General features: G+C 35.9%; 1 long non-coding RNA gene across 1 annotated transcript in view; it reads right to left on the bottom strand.

The window, feature by feature from the left end:
- LOC140848205 (uncharacterized) overlaps positions 1-21803 on the bottom strand; it is a 98271-nt gene that overhangs the window by 31383 nt on the left and 45085 nt on the right. Inside the window, exon 2 of the long non-coding RNA XR_012128770.1 lies at positions 11266-11324. This is a non-coding gene — a long non-coding RNA (uncharacterized lncRNA). The remainder of the gene's footprint in view (positions 1-11265; positions 11325-21803) is intronic.

Here is a 21803-nt window from a genome sequence, read left to right on the forward strand (position 1 = left end):
TATCTGCTTTTATGAGCTGCGTTGTGTCTCCCCAAAATTCGTATATTGAAGTATTAACTCCAAGCACTACAGAATGTGTACTTGGAGAGAGGGTTTTTAAATAAGGATCTTTAAATAAGGGTCTTTAAATAATCCCCTTAAAATAAGGAGATTAGGTTAAAATGAGGCCTTTAGAGGGGGCCCTAACCAAATATGAATGGTAAGAATTTCCAAATTTCCTTCTAAGAACAGGAAATTTGGACACAAAAGGAAGACATTAAGGGTGCACACACAAAGAGTAAAGACCACATGAGGACACAGTGAGGAGGTTGCCATCGATCTACAAATAGAGAAGAGAAGCCTCAAGAGAAACCCAACATGCCTACATCCTGATCTTGGACTTCTAGCCTCCAGAACTGTGAGAAAATAAATTTTCATGTTTAAGACTCTCTGTAGTATTTTGTTACAGCACCCTGAGCTGAATAATACAACTCTTGCCCTAGGAACAATAGGCTGAGAATCCTTTGGGATATAATCTCCAACCCTTTCAAATACGGACACTAGGGAGAGCAGAGTTAACATATGACAATCATGTGTCCCAAAATCTCATTGTTTTATTGAAATAAGTAAGAATCTCAGTATTCTTCTTTACGTTATTTGGAATTGTTTTAAAAATTCAGGATCTGTGTAACTTTCTTTCCTCCCCTATTCAGTTGTAATAGCTTCCCATTTAATTGAATTTTCTTGCTAAAATGCATCTTTTGACATGTTTTGATACTGTATTTTCATAATGTTAAAATTTTGTGTTGCAAGCATAAAAGATTAGATTAAAAGAATACATATTTTGCAAAAAATCATGAAGAATAAATCAAGTTATTTTGAGTGCTTTCTAATTCCTAAGAGTTTTTCTTCTAGGCTCTAATTTGAAATCTGCATTTCCTTCAACAACCAGTTCATGTCCTAAAGTCTTCCACAGCACTCTGTTAATGCCTTTTCTTTAGCTCTGTACTTTGCAGACCAAGATTTCTCTTTTTGTTCTTCCTTCTTCACACAGTAAGCTTCTCAGGGATAGGAATTATGCTTTATAACTTTTTATGTCCCCTGTATTTAGGAGACTACTGGCATGCAGCTGGTAGACAACGGTTTTGAGTAAATAAATGGAAGCATTAACTTCAGTTTGCTTATTCTGCATTATAGGAACATTTGGGCTTCCTGAGACTACCTGCAGCACACTAAAAGAAACTCTATCTAAAAATGCTTCAAATGCTATCGAATTTACAGAGTATCATAATTCTTCCAAGTGGTAAAGATACCTCAACACAAATGCTGGGCATAGAAGCCACAGGGCATAAATATGCAAAGAAGTAAAAAGCTAATCTTTTCAAACAATAAGGCTTCTCTCTCACTTACCAATTTACATTTCCCTGTATGGCCCCGGAAGATGACTGGTTAGCCAGAGACGGGTAAGATTCCTCAAGTGAGGAACAACCTAAGCAGGCACAGTTGCAGGGGAGCCATCAGGTGAGAAATTGGGGATCAACAGAGGTGAGGCTCAGAACCTCACCCCCCCTGTTTTGAGAGAAATCTTCTGCATCTGTGGATGTTTTATTGTCCTTGTCTAGCTTGGATTAACACTTAGTCTACAGGCACACACCTGATCATCTACATTTGCTCTCTTACAACACTAAACTATGTTTTCTACCTTTATCTTGCGTCTACCTACCACTTCAGCATTTTATTAAAAATAATAATAATAAAGAGAGAAATGTGGTATCCACATATAAATCAAGTATAAAAATCAAACGAATATTCATATTTGAACTGATTGTTTATAGTTCATAATGCATGATCAAAACCAAAAGTTTCTGTGATGACTGCCCTTGTACTGTTCACCATGTAACTTATTCACTATGTAAGAATTTGTTCTCCATGTATGAACTTGTTTGTTATGCTTCAGAAGATTGGAGACTGACGAAAATTAGGCTTGGGGTGGATTAATGATTGTGCATTGAGCATTGACCCCCCTATACAGAATTTTATTCTTGTTAACAACCATTTGATAAATAAATATGAGAGATGCTCTCTCAAGAAACAAAAAACAAACAACAAAAAAAAAAGTACAGACTTCCAATTGTAAAATAAATAAATATCTTGCATCTACCTACCACTTCAGCATTTTATTAAAAATAAAAATAATAATAATAATAGGAGAAATGTGGGATCAACATATAAATCAAGTACAAAAATCAAATGAATATTCATATTTGACCTGATGGTTTATAGGTCATATTGCATGATCAAAACCGAAAGTTTCTGTGATGAATGCCCTTGTACTGTTCACCATGTAAGAATTTATTCACTCTGTAAGAATTTGTTCACCATGTAAGAACTTGTTCGTTATGCTTCAGAAGATTGGAGACTGACGAGAATTAGGCTTGAGATGGATTAATGATTGTACATTGAGCATTGACCCCCCTATACTGAATTTTATTGTTGTTAACAACCATTTGATCAATAAATATGAGAGATGCCCTCTCAAAAAAAAAAAAAATAAATAAATAAATAAATAAATAAATAAATAACTGGGATGTAATGTATAGCATAAGGAATATAGTCAAAATATTGTAAGAACTTTGTATGGTGATAGCTGGTAGCTAGAACTATCATGTACATAAATGTTGAATCACTGTGTTGTACACCTGAAACTAATGTAGTACTGTGTGTCAACTACCCTTGAATAAAAAAAAAGAAATGCTTCAAATGCATCTGTAGAACTTTCATATGTAAACATATTTTTCATACCTAGCAAAATGTGAAATGAATTGCAAATTCATGTGATTCATGTCTGTATGTACACATATATAAATACATACACATAATATGTATATTCGAATACACACCACACATATTCAAATATATATGTTCTATAATACTAGAAGGAAGTGAGATTTATTTTACATTTGTTAAAATTAAAGGGAAGAATAATGAATATGCCTAAGCACCCAGAATTAACAATGTGCGTGGCCAATGCTAAATTCCTTAACATGTAGAACCTACTTCATATGCTGCTTTTTAAGCAATGAATATTAAAACACAGGTAATCTACCATTAAATATAACTTGATCAGAATTAGTGATAGATTATAATACCAATGTGTCTACCTGGTTTCTTCAGCAAACACACATTGAAAATTCACTTTTATCCTAATAATAATAGATCACATTAAGAAACATAGTGATAACAAATTCATACTGAATCTTTCAAAACTAGCACACTCATATCCACTTGTAATACAAATAAGTTTTTGTCTATATGAATATATAAGATTATATAACTTGAAAGAAGCATGAGGTTTATAATAACATAAGGCTAGTATTTATCTTAAGGCTTCTACTTAAAATGGTAAGGCAATTTTTGAAATTTTTTAGTCTTCAGAATAATTTATTGCTGAGCCTTTTTCCACTGAGCTTATATATCATAGTAAAAAATTCATTTACACATATCAAATATTTAGGTTTAGGTAGTTTTATGTTATTATAGATAATGCCCTTTTGAATATTCTCTTGTATTCTTTATGTTCATTATTATTTTCTTCAGTTATTTTTAGAAGTAGAGTTGCTGTGGTATAAAAATGTAATTATGACCCTTATAAAACCAGAATATGTACTCTCATGTGTATCATGTATTTTAATGATGCTGAAAAATTAGAAGATTTGTTCTTTGTCCAAGTGCAATAAAAAAAAGAAATTCAAGTCTTTGAAGAAAAAGGAATTGACTGGCTATCTAGCTGTAGTGCATTGAAGCTTCAAATCAGTTATATTCATGTGCTCCCAGGATTACAGGTTCTAATGAGACAGTGGTATAATTGCTTGTATGACCAGTGAGTGTGGCAGGTATTAAAAATTAGGATCTTCTGGCTAATGCTCAGTAGGAAGCATACACATTTTGGTTATGGGAAGGTCAGGACATGTGACTTCTTCTAAGAAAAACATCTCTGTGAGATTTTTTGGTAGGGGCTTATAATAACCCTTTTTTATACTAGTAGCAAGCATGCAACAGTAGAACCAGGTCTGTGTGGTCTCATTCCAGAAAACAACATAATACCATTAATACATCTCGCAGATGTAAATAAAAATGAGCACAAGCCCCTCATTTTCTACCAAAAGCTACAATAATGCCTACAAAATCAGGATGGCTAGGATGCATATTTCTGGGCCATAGCGTTTCTGACATAATTGCTAGATCATAAAATTTCTGGGAGTTGGGTATAAATTAGACTGTAAAGAATATTTATGAATAAGATGCAAAATCTACAGCAATAGGAGAATAAATACTCTCTTTGGCAAATGTCTGTATTTTCCACTTTAATGGTTACTTATTCATGCATCTTGGATTCTTAGGTTGGGTTGCTGATACATTATCAGGATTGGTGATGTACAGCTCACATGGCCAAACTGCTGGCACAGCTGTCCTTTCACATCTAAATTAGTGTCCAGTTCAACACGGAATACTGGGGAAAATGTTCCCTACAAGGTATACAGTATTATTCAAATATTTCTGACACTGAAAAGAGAGTCAATACAAATGTCCCTTCTTAAGGTTGACGAGATATACTTTCAACAGAGAGTAAGTCTTGAATGAAAACTAAGGACCAAGGCTAATGGAATAGCATCTATCTTCCCCAACAATATAAAACTTCACATTGGGCAAGCTCCTAGCCATTTTATGGTAAACTCCACAGGGCTTAGGAATTCAGGGCAAAATTATTTTGTACTGAAGCTGCAGAAGGCTCCTTCTTAATTACATTATACTTAAAATGTATGCACTACAAGTTAGACCACATGGATCTAAAGACATATACAAAATATTCCATCCCACAACAGCAGAACATATATTCTTCTTAAGTGCATATAGAACATTCTCCAGGTTAGAGCATATATCAGCCAAGAAAGTCTTAATAAATTTGAGATTGAAATAATAGTAAGCATCTTTTCAATTACAATAGTATGAAATGAGAAATTAATTACAAGAAGAAAATGGAAAAATTCATAAATATGTAGAGACTAAACAGCATGCTTCTGAACAACCAGTGGATCAAAAAATAAATCAAAACAGAAAAATCAAAAACTGACTTGGAAATACATGTCAAAACTTATGAGATGAAGCAAAAGAATTTCTAAAATGCAAGGTTATAGTGCAAAATACCTACATTAAGAAAAAAAGATCTCTAATAAACAATTTAAATTTACATCTCAATTCACTAAAAAAAAGAACAAACTGAGCACAAAATTTGTAAAGAAAGGAAATAAAGATCAGAGGGGAAATAAATGAACTAGAGAATAAAAGAAAACAGAAAAAGGCCAATGAACCTAAGAGCTGTTTTTTGCAAAGATAAATAAAATGGACAATTAAGCCAGACTAACCACCAAAAAAAAGAGAAGATTCAAATAAAATCAGAAAAGAAAGAGAAGACAACTTATAACACAGAAATACTACGATAATAAGAAACTAATGTGAATAATTATATCCAACAAACTAGATAACCTAGAGAAATGGACAAATTCCTATAAATATGCATTCTACAAAAGCTGAATCATAAAGAAATAGAAAATCTGAATGGATCAATTACTAGTAAGGAAATCAAATCAATAATCAATAAATTCCCATTAACTATAAAAATCCGAGGACTAGATGCCATCACTTGTGAAATCTATCAAATATTAAAGAATTAATACCAATCCTTCTCATACTCTTCCAAAAAGTAGAAGAGGAAATATATCCAAACTCATTTTACAAGGCCAGCCTTACCCTCATGGCAAAGCCAGATAAGAACACTACAAAAAAGACAGTTACATGTTAATATCACTGATGAAAATACACAACTCCTCAACAGAATATTAACAAACCAAATTCAACAGTGCATTTGAAAGATCATACACCATGATCAAGTGCAATTTGTCCCTGGGATGTAAAGATAGGCCATCACCCATAAACCAATCAATGTGATACACCATATTAACAAACTGAAGGATAAAAATCATATAATCATCTCAATAGATGTAGAAAAAACATTTCTCCAACAAAATCCAACATCCCTTAGTCATAAAAACTCAACTGTGTTTAGAGAGAACATACCTTAACTTAATAAAGGTCAGATATGATAAGCCCACAGTAAACATTATACTCAGTGAAATGCTTTTTCTCTAAGATCAGGAAAGAGACAAGAATGCCCACTCTGGTCATTTTTAATAAAAACAGTGTTGCATATCCCAGCCAGAGCAATTAGGCAAGAAAAAAAATAAAATGCATCCAAATAAGAAAGGAAGAAGTAAAATTGTCTCTATTTGCAGATGATATGATTTAATATAACATAGATAACCCTAAAGACTCCATCATAAAACTCTTGGAATAAAAACTTTTAGTAAAGTTGCAGGATAGGAAACCAATACAAAATCAGTTGTGTTTCTATACACTAACCGTAATCTATAAGAAAGAGAAATTAAGAAAACAATCTCATTCACCATTGCATCAAACAATTAAAAAATTAGGAATAAATTTAACCAAGGAGGTGAAAGGTTTGTACACTAAAAAACTGTAAGATATGGCTGAAAGAAATTGAAGAAGACACAAATACATAGAAAGATATCCCATGTTCATGGATTGGAATAATTAATATATTAAAATGCCCATACTATTCTAAGCAATCTACACAGCCAATGCAATATCTCTATCAAAATTCCAATGATACTTTTCAAAGAAAAAAACCTAAAGTTGCATAGAGCCAAAATTATTGAAAGAACTAAGCTAGACACATCATACTTCTTGTTTTCAAACTATATTAAAAAGCTATAGTAATTAAAATTGTATGATACTGGAATAAAAATAGATAGCTCAATAGAACAGAATAGAGCCCAGAAATAAGCTAATGTATATGGGCCAATTAATGTATGACAAAGGAGCCCCAGATATACAATGGGAAAAGGACAGGCTTTTCAATAAATGGTTTTGGGAAAACCATATATTCACATGAAAAAGAATGAAACTGGATGCCCAATTCATACCATAACAAAAAAAAAACACTCAAAATTAATTAAGTATTTGAAAGTAAGACCTGAAATTATAAAACTCCTAGAAAAATGTATGCAGGGTAAATTCCTAGACTTTGATCTTGGCAATGAGTTTATTGATTTGAACCAAAAGCAAAAATAAACAAGTGGGACTACATCAAACTGAAAAGCCTCTGTATAGCAAAGGAAAACACCAACAAAATGAAAAGACAGTTTATGGATTAGAGAAAATATTAGTAAACTATGTATCTAATAGGGGATTATATCCATAATATACAACGACCTAATGCAACTCAACAGCAAAGAAACCAAAGAACCCAATTTTAAAAACAGGCAAAGACTTGTCTAGCTTGGATTAATACTTAGTCTATAGGCACAGACCTGATCATCTACATTTGTCCTCTTTCAGCACTTAATTATGTTTTCTACCTTTATCTTGCATCTACCTACCACTTGAGCATTTTATTTAAAAAAAGTAAAAAATAACAAATAAATAAATAAGGGAGAAATGTGGGATTCACATATAAATCAAGTATGAAAATCAAATGAATAATCATATCTGACTTGATTGTTTATAGTTCATGATGCGTGATCAAAACCGAAAGTTTCTGTGATATGACTGCCCTTGCACTGTTCACCATGTAAGAATTTATTCACTATGTAAGAACTTGTTCACCATGTAAGAACTTGTTTGTTATGCTTCAGAAGATTGGAGACTGTTGAAAGTTAGGCTTGGGGTTGATTAATGATTCTACATTGAGTCCCCTATACAGAATTTTATTGTTGTTAGCAACCATTTGATCAATAAACATGAGATGCCCTCTCAAAAAAAAAAACAACAACAAAAAAAAAAACAGGCAAAGAGCCTGAATAAACATTTTCGAAAGACAACATACAAATGGCCAAGCGGTGTATAAAAAGGTGTTCAACATCACCAATCATAAGAGAAATGCAAATCAAACCACAATGAGATATTGCCTCACACGTTGGGATATCTATTATCAAAAAGACATTAGTAAGTGTTGGTAAGGATCCGTAGAAAGTGAACCTTTTTGTACTGTTGGTGGGAATGTAAATTAGTACAATTTGTAAGAATAATAATATGCAGATTCATCAAGAAATCAAAAATAGAATTTCTATATCATCTAGCAATTCCATTTTTTGGTGTATGTCCAGAGGGAATAAAATCACTACCTAGAAGAGATATCTGTACTCCCACTGAAGCAGTTTTCACAATACCCAAAGCATGGAAACAACCTAAGTGTCCATCAGCAGATAAATGCCTCAAGAAAACATGGTACAAGTACTATGTAATATTTTTCAGCCTTAAAAATGGCAAACCCTGCCATTTACAACAACATGGATGAACCTGAAGGGCATTAAGCTACCTGCAATAAGCCAGGAAAAGATAAATACTGTGTAGTATCATTTATATGAACAATCTAAAAAACAAAAGTCAAATCTTAGGAAAATAAAGTAGAATGGTGGTTTCCAGTGGCCGAGGGGTGGGGGAAAACAGAAAAGGCTGGTAAAAGGGCACACACTTTCAGTTATAAGACGAATTCACTCATGTGTATGTAATATGGTGACTATAGTTGATATTTATTATTACAATTATTATTAAAATATGTATTAACAATATATATTGCATTTTAATATATATTATAATATACACAGTACAATATTTATATATTTGTATTATATAATATATAGTATAACATAGTTGAATTAGCTGAGAGTAGAACTTGTTTTCTCACCATAAAAAAAGGTATGTATATGAGGTGATGGATATGTTAATTAACTAACTTAATGGTGGGAATTCTTTCACACTGAATACATATAACAAATCATCACATTGTATACCTTAAATATTTTACAATTCCATTTGTCAATCATACATCAATAAAACTGGAAAATTAAAGGATAAATTCATGCATCTAGAATCCAACTTAATATATTATATTCCCTACATATGAATCCTACTTCAAGTCTGAGGTTTAAGGTGTTATATTTCTATAATTATAATATTAATAAGCTACACATTTTAAGAAAATGTACACATTTTTCAAGCTATTTTGACTCATTTGTTTTGCTATTCTGCATTATAACTCCAAACAATATTTTATAGAGCAATTTAGAATAGAATAATTAGCTCATAAAATACAAAATAATATACCATGGCAGATCTTTAAGTCATACAGTATCTTGATGAATTTAAATATGATGTGATTTTGTAACAGTTATGGCCCACTGCCCTTAAGGTTCCCTATTTCCATCCCCATCTCCATCCCCAGTAGTATTCAGGTGACAGAAAGATTCTGAAATATATCTTCTGCAATCCCTTCTCAGAAGAGCTCTGCTCTACATTCCACAATTAAGAAGTACTTAAGTGAGGTCTGAAGATACTGTTGCAGGCTTCCCTGGGATAAACACATTTTCCTCAGCTTGCATGTTCCATTCTATTCTCCAGTTCCAGAAATGTAGACAGTTCTAGGTTCATCTGCAGTCTCCTCAAGTTTTCAGATTTGTAGGCTGTATCCTTTCTTAACTTGTGTTTCTCAAGCACTTGTAAAAATTTTGTAACCACTTACTTCTCTATCTTTCTGCTGAAAATATCTAGAGTAATTTTCATTTTTGTTATTGAACTTTTAATGTGTTTTATTTATATGTTTTATGTATGTTTCATGTACAAATGACTTATGTAAAGTACTGGAGTCAGTATAAGTGCTTTTAAAAATATCTCTCTTTTTTCTTTCTTTCCTCCTTTCTTTTTCTAGTGTTTATTTCTAAATAACTATCAGCACCCAACTGGGTATGTGTTTACAAAATGCTATCTTTTTAGTAATTTGCTTGCTCTAGATTTGATTCATATCTTCAGTGCTCCATCTGATGAATACTTGTGTAGTAAAATCATAATTCTACTATACTTCAAAACACTATTAATGTATCATCCAAAAATCCTGACCAATTTATCTCATAATCAGGTAAAAATTATCACTGAATCTTCAATGCCTTATACAGCATTGTATCCATATGTCAATATTGCTAGTTTTTAAATTTTTCTCTCAGAAATGTGATCTTACATCTTATTTATAAAGGAATAATTTAAAATTTTGACTTTATACTTTAATGATCTGATTAATAGCACTGATAAGCTCTTATCAATGGGTTTGAGAAGTTAAATTACTTTTATTTTTCCGACAGTCATTGACAATCTATCTGAAGGGGATTTTAAAAAAACCTCTTCATTCCTTTATATATCTTTCATCAGTTTGCTTGGAAAATTTGTATTCTTTTCAATCCCAAAAATTTGTTAAAATCACAAAACCATATTTGAAGTGTTAAAAAAAAGTTTGCATAATTCCAGAAGATACTGGCCTCTCAAATGATCCACAAGACTCTGACAATCATTAGTTGGAGGAGCCATTTCTATTGGATAGAAATCTGATTCTCACAATAAGTTTATATTTCACATCTGCAGAAATCTGGTTAACAATGACTCATATCATCCTTTGTGCACACTTTGGATATTTTCCCAAGGTCATACTTATGTGGAATTTATTGATTTGTTATTTACCAATTCAGTCATTGGTCTGTCTTGTTTCTCCAAATATGTAACTTGAAAATAAGGCAATGTGTATCTGAACTAGGGAGATTTAGATATGTCTGAAAGATTTCACATTAACTCTTTAACGTACCTTCATGACCAGAATCGCTGACATTTTTACTGTTCTGCTACCTGTGGTACACAGAAACAAATCTCCACCAAAGTTTTCTAAAAATCCAATTTTATATCAATTTCCATAAGGCCATTCCCAATAAATACCTGATTAAAATCAACCAACTAAAATACTCTTGAGTTTCCCCTGACACTATATAAGGGCAAAGGGAAATACGAAGTTAAATTTTCTCCGTAAATACACTTATGAGCACTTTATATTTACCTCAAGGAAGACTCACATATACCTAATGTGGGAATTAGGGCATACATTTTTGGTTGTCTAAAGAAAGAAAAATCCCAACTACTTTTTCTCTACCATACTCCTATTATAGTAATTGAAAATGCCAGCTATTTCTCAACTCAGTCTCCCTTGTAGCCAAATATAGATATTTGACAGTACTGATGAATAAGAATCAGGGTGTTCTAAAACAAATTTTAACTTTTGGTGCTTCATAAATGGGACAAACAAGATAAAAGAAAACCGGAGAGGTTACCTACTCCCATTTCTGCCATCCATGAACTTGACCTTGACACTAGAAGATGGAACAGCCCAACTTCTGTACATGAGGGTAAAAAACAAGAAAATGAAAAATCAACATGCTAAAGTGAATAGAGCAAAAAGCAAAAAAAAATCACTGTCCTCATAATAAAGTTAAAGTATCTATTATTTCATTGAGTTCTGGACTCTGTAAAGTATGACTTTCAAAACCATAGTTACATTTAAACTAATGTTGGTTTTTTCCTTGATATTTATTGCTGAAGAAATACTATACAGAATTTAACTGTTAATGGAAAATATCCTGTGATGAAATTAATTTCATGTTACATTTTATATATTTCAATTGAATAAAATTTTATAGCAAGACTATCAAATTTAGATTTTACACAGCATTGTCTAAAAATATTATTTATAGTAATAATATTATGTAATCCTTTGACTTAGTAGATAATTTGATACAACGTTAAAGTGAGTCTTCAAATGTGTTAAGAGTAACTATCAGATCTGTGATGATTTACATAATTACTTTTTATACAACCAAAGTAAACAATGAATTTCTTGCTTCATAAAGTATGTCTAAGAATAGATAGAATATGATGGCAAATAAAATGTTAAGAGATCTTAAAACATCTATACTTAAATTTTAATGTATGTAATTTTATATACATACTGGGTTCTTATTAAAAAAGAAGTATGTTTCCAGATTAAGATGGTTTAGTGAATTTATGCTTTGATAAATTATTCTTCTTTACCACATGTAATGGATAAAATTTATGAGAACCATGAATATATAACAGGTCAAATAAAGATAAATACACTTATTTACCTAATTTATATATGTGTGTTTGTATGCATATGTGTGTGTGTGTGTGTGTGTGTGTGTGTGTATTTTAACCAGAAACTAAAGCCATGTACATGTAAGTCTCCAGAATTGGAACTGGTAGCAGGGGTGAAATTCTGTGGTACTCTACATGTGACAAACTGATGTTTCAATCTGAGAGTTGGCCTCAGCTCTATAAGCCATTCGGAGCTGGGACATCCCATTATACTCTCCCCTGACAACTCCTCTTTGTTGTTGAAAACTAAAGCTCTGAAAATTTCCTGGAAAATTATAAAATCTCTACAGTCTCTAGAAAATACAGAATACAGAGGTGGAGGGCTAGGCCCAACCTTATATTCAGGAGCTGAGTCCACCAGTCAACAGATTCTGTGACTGGAACTACAACATCCCAAGCTTCACCAGATCAGCACAAAACAACTTACGGTTGTCATCACAAAAAGAAGAGAGGAGAGGGGATGGGGGTGGGAGAAGAGAAATGGGAGGTGAGGTGGGTAGAGAAGCAAGGGGAAAGGAGGGAGGGGAGAAAATGGGAAGGGAGGGGAGGGGAGGGGAGGAGGGAGAGAGGGGAAGCTTCTCGTGCAAAATGGGACTTTAAAGTCATAAAAAATATAAAGAATTTATATGACCAGGCAATGAAATTTTTTTAAATACCACTTGATAACAATGATTTGCTTGAATAATCTTCTGAAAACTTTATAATACCTATGTTTAGGATGTTTAAATACATCAAATATCATGAAACAAAACAAATATTAATAAGGAAAAATCATGAAGAAATTTGGTCATAAATACTAAAAATTTTAAAGTTACTTAAATTTAAAAAATTATAAATTGCACAAATTCTAACCTAACACGTTGAAAATAAAATTGATCAATTGTACAATTCTAACAAATTCACCCCAGATGCAGTCTAGAGAGAGGAAAAGATACCTACTGAAAAAAAATGTGAAAATATAAACAATGAGAAATTAAATCTTAAAACCTCAGTGCCAAAACCTGGACTGAAATTTGTTGTTATTTTATGCTTATGTAATCTTGCTAAAATTATATTATTCACATTTTCAATATTAAGGTCTAGTTAGACATGTGAATTGCAATAAATGAAATACCCATTTCAGTAAGTGAAAAAAAACGCTTTTACTTTTTACCTATATTACATATTAAATTTTACCTATATTAAAATAATTTTTGAGATAGTAATAATCTATTTCATTTTTTTGTTATTTTGGTATCATTAATGTACAATTACATGAGCAACATTATGGTTACTAGACTCCCCCCATTAATAAGACCCCACCACCTACCTCATTTCAGTCACTGTCCAGCAGCATAGTAAGATGCTATAGAATCACTACTTGTCTTCTTTGTGTTATACTGCTCTACACATGCCCCCCCCCCGCCACATTATGTGTGCTAATAGTAATGCCCCTCTTTCCCCCTTATCCCTCCTTCCCACCCTTCCTCCACAGTCCCTGTCCCTTTGGTAACTGTTAGTCCATTTTTGGGTTCTGTGAGTCTGCTGCTGTTTTGCTCCTTAAGTTTTCTCTTTGTTCTTATAATCCACAGATGAGTGAAATCATCTGACACTTGAGTTTCTCTACATAGCTTATTTCATGAGTATAATACCCTCTAGCTCCATCCATGTTGTTGCAAATAGTAGGATTTGTTTTCTTCTTACGGCTGAATAAAATTTCCATTGTGTATATGTACCACCTATTCTTTATCCATTCATCTACTGATGGATACTTAGGTAGCTTCCATTTCTTGGCTATTATGAATAGCACTGTGATAAACATAGGGGTGCATATGTCTTTTCCAAACTGGGCTCCTGCATTCTTAGGGTCAATTCCTAGGAGTGGAATTTCTGGGTCAAATGGTATGTCTATTTTCTTTTTTGAGGAATCGCCATACTGCTTTTTATAATGGTTGAACTAATTTACATTCCCACCAGCAGTGCAGGAGGGTTCCCCTTTTTCCACATCCTCGCCAAAATTTATTTTTGTTTGTGTTTGGATGGTGGCCCTCCTTACTGGTGTGAGGTGATATCTCATTGTGGTTTTAATTTGCATTTCTCTGATGATTAGCGATGTGAAGCATCTTTTCATGTGCCTGTTGGCCATCTGAATTTCTTCTTTGGAGAAGTGTCTGTTGAAATCCTCTGCCCATTTTTTAATTGGATTATTTGCTTTTTTGTTTGTGTGACCTCTTTATATATTTTGGATGTCAACCCTTTATCGGATCTGTAATTAATGAATATATTCTCCCATATGGTAGAATGCTTTTTTGTTGTATTGATGGTGTCCTTTGCTGTACAAAATCTTTTCAGCTGGATATAGTCCCACTTGTTCATTATTGCTTTTGTTTCCCTTGCCTGGGGAGATATCATGAAGAAGTTGCTCATGTTTATGTCCAAGAGATTTTTGCCTATGTTTTCTCTAAGAGTTTTATGATTTCATGACTTACATTCAGGTCTTTGATCCATTCTGAGTTTACTTTTCTGTATGTGGTTAGACAATAATCCAGTTTCATTCTCTTACATGTAGCTCTCCAGTATTGCCAACACCAGCTGTTGAAGAGGCTGTCATTACCCCATTGAATATCCATGGCTCCTTCACCATATATTAATTGGCCATATATGCTTGGGTTAATATATGGACTCTCTATTCTGTTCCACTGGTTTATGGGTCTGTTCTTGTGGCAGTATCAAATTGTCTTGATTACTGTGGCTTTGTAGTAGAGCTTGAAGTTGGGAAGCAAGATTCCCTGTGCTTTATTCTTCCTTCTCAGGATTGCTTTGGCTATTTGGTTTTTTTTGTGGTTCCTTATGAATTATGGAACTATTTTTTCCAGTTCATTGAAGAATGCTGTTGATATTTTGATAGGGATTGTATTGAAGCTGTAGATTGCTTGAGGCAGGATGGCCATTTTAACAATATTAATTCTTCCTACCCAAGAGCATGGGATGAATTTCCATTTATTAGTATCCTCGTTAATTTCTCTTAGGAGCATCTTGCAAGTTTTCAGGGAATAGGTCTTTCACTTCCTTGGTTAGGCTTATTCCTAGGTATTTTATTCTTTCTGATGCAGTTGTGAATGGAATTGTTTTCCTGATTTCTCTTTCTGCTAGTTCATCTTTAGTGTATAGGAATGCAACAGATTTCTGTGTATTAATTTTGCATCCTGCAACTCTGCTGAATTCAGATATTAGTTCTAGCAGTTTTGGAGTGGATTCTTTAGGGATTTTTACGTACAATATCTGTACATCTGCAAACAGTGACAGGTTGACTTCTTTCTTACCAATCTGGATGCTTTTTCTTTCTTTGTTTTGTCTGATTGCCATGGCTAGGACCTCCAGAATTATGATGAATAAAAGTGGGGAGAGTGAGCATCCTTGCCTTGTTCCCAATCTTAAAGGAAAGGCATTCAGCTTCTTGCTGTTAAGTATAATGTTGGCTGTGGGTTTATCATATATGGCCTTTATTATGTTGAGGTATTTGCCCTCTATACCCATTTTGTTGAGAGGTTTTATCATGAATGGATGTTGAAATTTGTTGAATATTTTTTCAGCATCTATGGAAATGATCATGTGTTTTTTGTCCTCCTTTTTGTTGGTGTGGTGGATGATGTTAATGCATTTTCAAATGTTGTACTATCCTTGCATCCCTGAGATGAATCCCACTTGATCATGGTATATGCTCCTCTTGATGTATTTTTGAATTTGGTTTGCTAAAATTTTGTTTAGTATTTTTCATTTACGTTCATCAAGGATATTGGTCTGTAATTTTCTATTTTTTTTGTGGGGTCTTTGCCTATTTTTGTTATTAAAGTGAAGGTGGCTTCATAGAATGAGTTTGGAAGTATTCCCTACTCTTCTATTCTTTGGAAAACTTTAAGAAGAATGGATATTATGTCTTCTCTAAATGTCTCATGAAATTCAGTGCTGAATCCATCTGGTTCAGGGTTTTGTTCTTGGGTAGTTTTTTGATTACTGATTCAATTCCATTGCTGGTAATTGGTCTGATCAGATTTTCTACTTCTTCCTTGGTCAATCTTGGAAGGTTCTATTTTCCTAATAAATTTATCCATTTCTTCTAGGTTTTCCAGTTTTTTAGCATATGGATTTTCATAGTATTCTCTAATAATTCTTTGCATTTCATGGGGGTCCGTCATTATTTTTCCTTTCTCATTTCTGATTGTTTATGTGTGTAGATTCTCTTTTTCTCTTGATAAGTTCTGGCTAGGGGGTTATCTATTTTGTTTATTTTGTCAAAGAACCAGCTCTTTGTTTCTTTGATTTTTTTCTATTGTTTATACTTCTCAATTTTATTTATTTCTTCTCAGATCTTTATTATGTCCCTCCTTCTGCTGACCTTGGCCTCATGTGTTCTTCTTTTTCCAGTTTCAGTAATTGTGACTTAAGACTATTCACTTGGAATTGTTCTTCCTTCTCTAAATAGGCCTTGATTACTATACACTTTCCTCTTAGAACTGCCTTAACTGCATCCCACAGAAGTTGGGGATTTGTGCCATTGTTTTCATTTGTCTCCATATATTGCTTGAACTCTGTTTTAATTTGGTAATTGATCCATTGATTATTTAGGAGAATGTTGTTAAGCCTCCATATGTGTGTGAACCTTTTTGTTTTCTTTACACAATTTATTTATCATTTTATACCTTCGTGATCTGAGAAGTTGGTTGGTAAAATTTCAATCTTTTTTAATTTACTGAGGCTCTTTTTGTGGCCTAGTATGTGGTCTATTCTGGAAAATGTTCCATGTGCACTTGAGAAGAATGGGTATCCTGCTGCTTGGGTGTAGAGTTCTGTAGATGTCTGTTAAGTCCATCTGTTCTAGTGTGTTGGTCAGTGCCTATGACCAACATGCCATTGATAACACTGCTTTAAAAAGATATGATCCAAACTTGCCACTGATCCTCTATATTATGGCAGGAGAGACCCTCCTCACTGCCCTTTTGGCTCAGAAGGGAGATCCCATACATTGGATACATCTATTTGTGGGAGGGGCACCCCGAGTGTACTCTATAGTGGATCAAATGGCCGACTGCACTGTCAAGGGATGAGATCTTTCTGTCCGTCTTTTTGGGTGTGAACCCCACTCTTTGATCATCCCTTTTCGGGTCAATGATTTCTCATGACTACAGAGAAATAATTCCAGAATGGCAATAGCCATGGAAGGCTTTCTGGGGGATAGTGGACTGTCACTATGGTCCCTATAAGTGGATGAGTTCTTTTAGCCACTTAGCATGGCAGCTGCCTAAAATGTTCCTCTCTGAGGCAGACCCCTCTTTCCCCTCTGTTTTTACCAATGGGGGTAAGCAGGGAGCCTCTGTAGTAATGTTCCCCCGGGGCACAAGTGAATGCCCTCTGGCTGTAACCCCCTTTTATGAGGTGCAGGGCTCTTCCCAGTTTAAAGAGCTTTATGCTGTTGTTTTAGCTCTGTCTGAGATCCAAGGCCCTCTTAATCTGTTTTCTGATAGCCTTTACATTGTCAATCTACTGCCCAATCTTGTGGGTGCACACATCAGACTTGACAATAATCCCATCACTCATTTAATGGTTCAAGGCTGCCATTTGTTAAAACAGAGACTCGTTCGCCTTTTTGTACAACATTTGAGAGGACATTAGGACTTGCCAAGCTTTTTGTCAAGGGGCAATGCTCTTGCAGACCGACTAGCTTCAGCCTACACAGTACAGGAAGCCATCTCTTTTCATCAACTTACACATGCTAATTGGAGGGGACTACACCATCAGTTCCCTCAAGTCCCCATCAAAGACTTAAAAAAGATCATTAGGACATGTAAGTCATGCCAGCCCTTTCTACAAGTTCCTCTGCTTCAAAAGAACGGAGTGAACCCTAGAGGCCTGAGGCCCAATAACCTCTGGCAGACTGATGTCACACATTTTGCCCCTTTCGGGAAGCTTAAATACATATTTCTAACAGTTGATACCTTCTCCCATGCTTGTTGAGCCACAGCCCATATGGGAGAAAAATCCAAACATGCCATAAGCCATTTTCTCCAGTGCTTTGCTGTCCTTGGCTTGCCAGACCAAATCAAAACCTATAATCGTCCCTGCTTTATCAGTAGGTCTTTTACTGAATTCTTGAGTAAATGGCAAATATCTCATGCCACTGGAATTCCTTATAACCCTAAAGGACAAGCAATTGTAGAAAAACACAATCATATCCTCAAATGTCAATTAATAAAACAAAAAGGGGAACACTCCCCCCCCATGATCAACTAAAGATGGCATTATTTACTCTAAATATTTTGAATTTTGCCAAAAGCGAACACTTCTTGCCCTTCCAAAAGCACTGAACAACAACTGTTCCTTATCAGATGGTTAGAGTCAGATGGAAGGACCCCCTTACTGGAGAATGGAGAGGCCCAGACCCCCTCATTACAGCTGGAAGGGGATTCGGCTGTGTCTTTCCAACCAATGAAAAAAGGCCAATCTGGGTCCCCGCAAGAGATCTCAAGTATTACCCTCCTATGGAGGGGGAGTTCACTAATGTCAGTGATGACCCAGAAGGCCCCTTGCCTCCTGAGGATCTCTCTCTTTTCTCTCTCTTTCAGAGTCCACAGTGAACCCAATGATGCTGGTCTTCCTGCTAATAGCGATGAATCTCCCATTAGCTAAGACAGGATTTGGAGATCCCGGTCAAGCAAGAGCCATACTATGAAAGACCATCAGAGACCCCTGCACGGCCTACTCTTTCACCCAAACTCCTCCTCCCAAAACCTGTTACACTTCTATCAAAATCTGCCCTAATGGGCAATGGGTAGCCACACTCATAAAGGATGCCCTGGAAGAGTTCTCACTCACAAGTGTTGGCCGGGCCCAAAAATATATCCACCCACCCAAGGGAAACTCCCCTCTTGAGTGTCCTTGCACCACTTTTCATGCCTCCATTCAGGCTCGATGCTATAAGGAAGTTAGCCCCTGCACTAAACAGAACAAAACATACTAGTATGCAATTGTGACAGAAGGCAAGACTGAACATGCTGACTGTCGAGAGAATAGGGGAGCTCATGCCTTCTGGAATCAAGTTGCCCCTATAGGCATCTCTGATGGGGGTGGAGTCCAAAATCAGGTTCAACAGCACCAAATTAAAAAACTGATAGACAGGCTGATTGAAGACCAAAATCCCCTGATTTACCACCCTCTTAGCCTCCAGGAGATCAGGGGAGAATTGCTTCTTGATCCTGAGACACAATCAATCATATAGGCTGCTTTTACCTTACTCAACACAACCAATCCTGATATAGCTAAAGATTTCTGGCTGTGTCTGAAGCCAGGACCATTACGAGTCAATGCTCTTCTTGTTAACCTGTCACAGACCGAGCCCCAGTGCCCACTATTGCCCTCAAGCTCTGGGGTCTATCTAGACCCTGTCTCCCCTAAAGGCCCATGCTTCAAAGCTGACCCCCATTCTGATAATACTAGTGGGATAGATGTAGGTAGAATCTGCTATTCCTTTTGCCAACAAAATATTACTGTGAACAATACTCTTCTCTGTCTCCCTAATGGAACAGTCTTCATTTGTCGGGGAGACACGTTTGGCTTTCTCCCGACAGGCTGGGTGGGACTTTGTGCTCCAGCTATAATTTTCCCTGTCATTGGAGTGGTCCCTAATAATCACAGCCTCCTATTCCTGCTTTAGACCACATCGGAGGTAGATCAAAAAGGGCTATTCAGGTTATCCCCCTGCTTTTAGGCCTTGGGGTGGCCACCAGAGCTGCCACAGAGGCAGCAGGATTAGGGACCTCCCTACAATATTATAAAGCCCTTTCTTAACAGATGATTGTTGACCTACGAGCTGTGGCCAGCACAATTCTTGACCTCCAAGCACAGTTAGATTCCCTCGCGGCAGTAGTCCTACAGAACCGTAAGGGGCTTGACCTCCTCACTGCTGAAAAAGGAGGCTTATGTCTCTTTTTACAAGAAGAATGCTGCTTCTATGCAAACCGCTCCGGCATAGTCCAAAATAAAGTCAAACAACTTCAAGAAGACCTCGAGAGACGCAGACATGAATTACAAGCCAATTTTCTTTGGACAGGGTTACATGGGTGGTTGCCCTATATTCTGACCCTCCTTGGTCCTATCCTTCTTTTGCTCCTACTGTTCACTTTTGGGCCCTGCATCATTAACAAAATTGTCCAGTTTTTCCAAAAAAGAATTGAATCAATTCAGTTGATGAATGTGCAAGTACAATAACAGAGGCTTGCCACAGAAGCCAGTGACCCCTGCAGTCGCTGTGAGCCTTATGATGAGGCCATGCCCATTGATTCCCCCTGACTATCTCCCCGTGTGCCAAAGATGGGTAAGATCTCCAAAGTGAAGACAACCTAAGACAGGCCCCGGCGGATGAGTAAGCTTGGAACAACCGAGGAGCTGCAAGGTACCCAGTGATGGGTAAAATCCCCAGAGGGGGACAACCTAAGACAGGGGCCTTGCCCGCTGGGACATCCCACAGTATTTATAAAACAAAAAGGGGGAATTGTTGGGACCTTTTGCCTCTTTTAGGCCTGTGATGGCCGCAGACGGGAGGTTTCTATCCTCCCTCATTTCTTCTGCGTTCATGGCCTAACTAGCTTCCTGCATGCACTCTTGGCCCTAACTCCACCTCCCCACCTAACCCAAAACCTGCATAAGACCCTAGTGACAGATGAGATAATCAATTCCCATTGGTTTTTTCTAATTCCTTATCTTCCCCTATATAACTGGGCCTCTGATGCAATAAAGCTGAGTTTTGCTGCACCTCCAAGGCTGACACATCTCCTGGCTTGGTGTGGTTTGTGTTCCCCCTGCCTCAGAAGGAGGGGGAGGATCAAGTCGTCAACAGGGAGCAACAGGCTGGTCCTGTTCATCTCCTTTCCACCATTGTTGCAGAGAGCAACAAGTCACAGGATCAGAAAGCAGCCTAACAGAACATAAAATCATTATAGCAATACTTATCCTACTCCAGCCAAATATGAGTGGAGGAAGTATTTCCCTTTCTCCATCTAATGTGTCCACCTCACTTGCCATGATCTTCCATCTCACTCTCAGGACCCAACATGGATTTTTGATTTTCTGTTGCATGGTGTTGGAAGGACCCAATGGGAAGCTGATGTTCCACCCCACCTTGATTGAACAAGGCAGTGTTCTGATTCCCAAGCCTGCATAGTGTCATCAGGGATCAGCAGCAACAAGATTCAAAAAAGTGTGTCAGTTGGTGTTAGCCAGCACTCCACTGTCTCCCTACCTCCGTATCAGCAGAGTGGAGAGCCCAACCTCTACAAAACATTGGCAGGAAAAAGCGTGAATCAGGCAGTGGGAAGCAGAGTACTTGGCATTCTCATTTCCCCTTCTCTACTGTGTCAGCAGGTCTCAGAGTCATACTAAGCCTCTACCCTTATCCAGAATCAATAAAATATAACAAGCCAGATGAACATGAGGCTAAGTGATGCTTGATTTCTACTTTTCCTTTGGTGTCAATGATGCTCAGTAGGGAGCTGAGCCTCCACTACTGTCTGGCATCATCATGCTATGTGAGCTAGATGACAATCAGCTTTTCCTTGCACTCTATGCTGATGCAAGAGGGACCCAGTGAGGTTTCCCCACTCAGCTGTCAGTGAACTTGGAGATGAGTGACCTGAATACTCACATTAGGAAACGGCAGACATCAGTACTCT

Source organism: Manis javanica, chromosome 3 (genome assembly GCF_040802235.1).
Source record: "Manis javanica isolate MJ-LG chromosome 3, MJ_LKY, whole genome shotgun sequence".
In the NCBI taxonomy this organism is placed as follows: domain Eukaryota; kingdom Metazoa; phylum Chordata; class Mammalia; order Pholidota; family Manidae; genus Manis; species Manis javanica.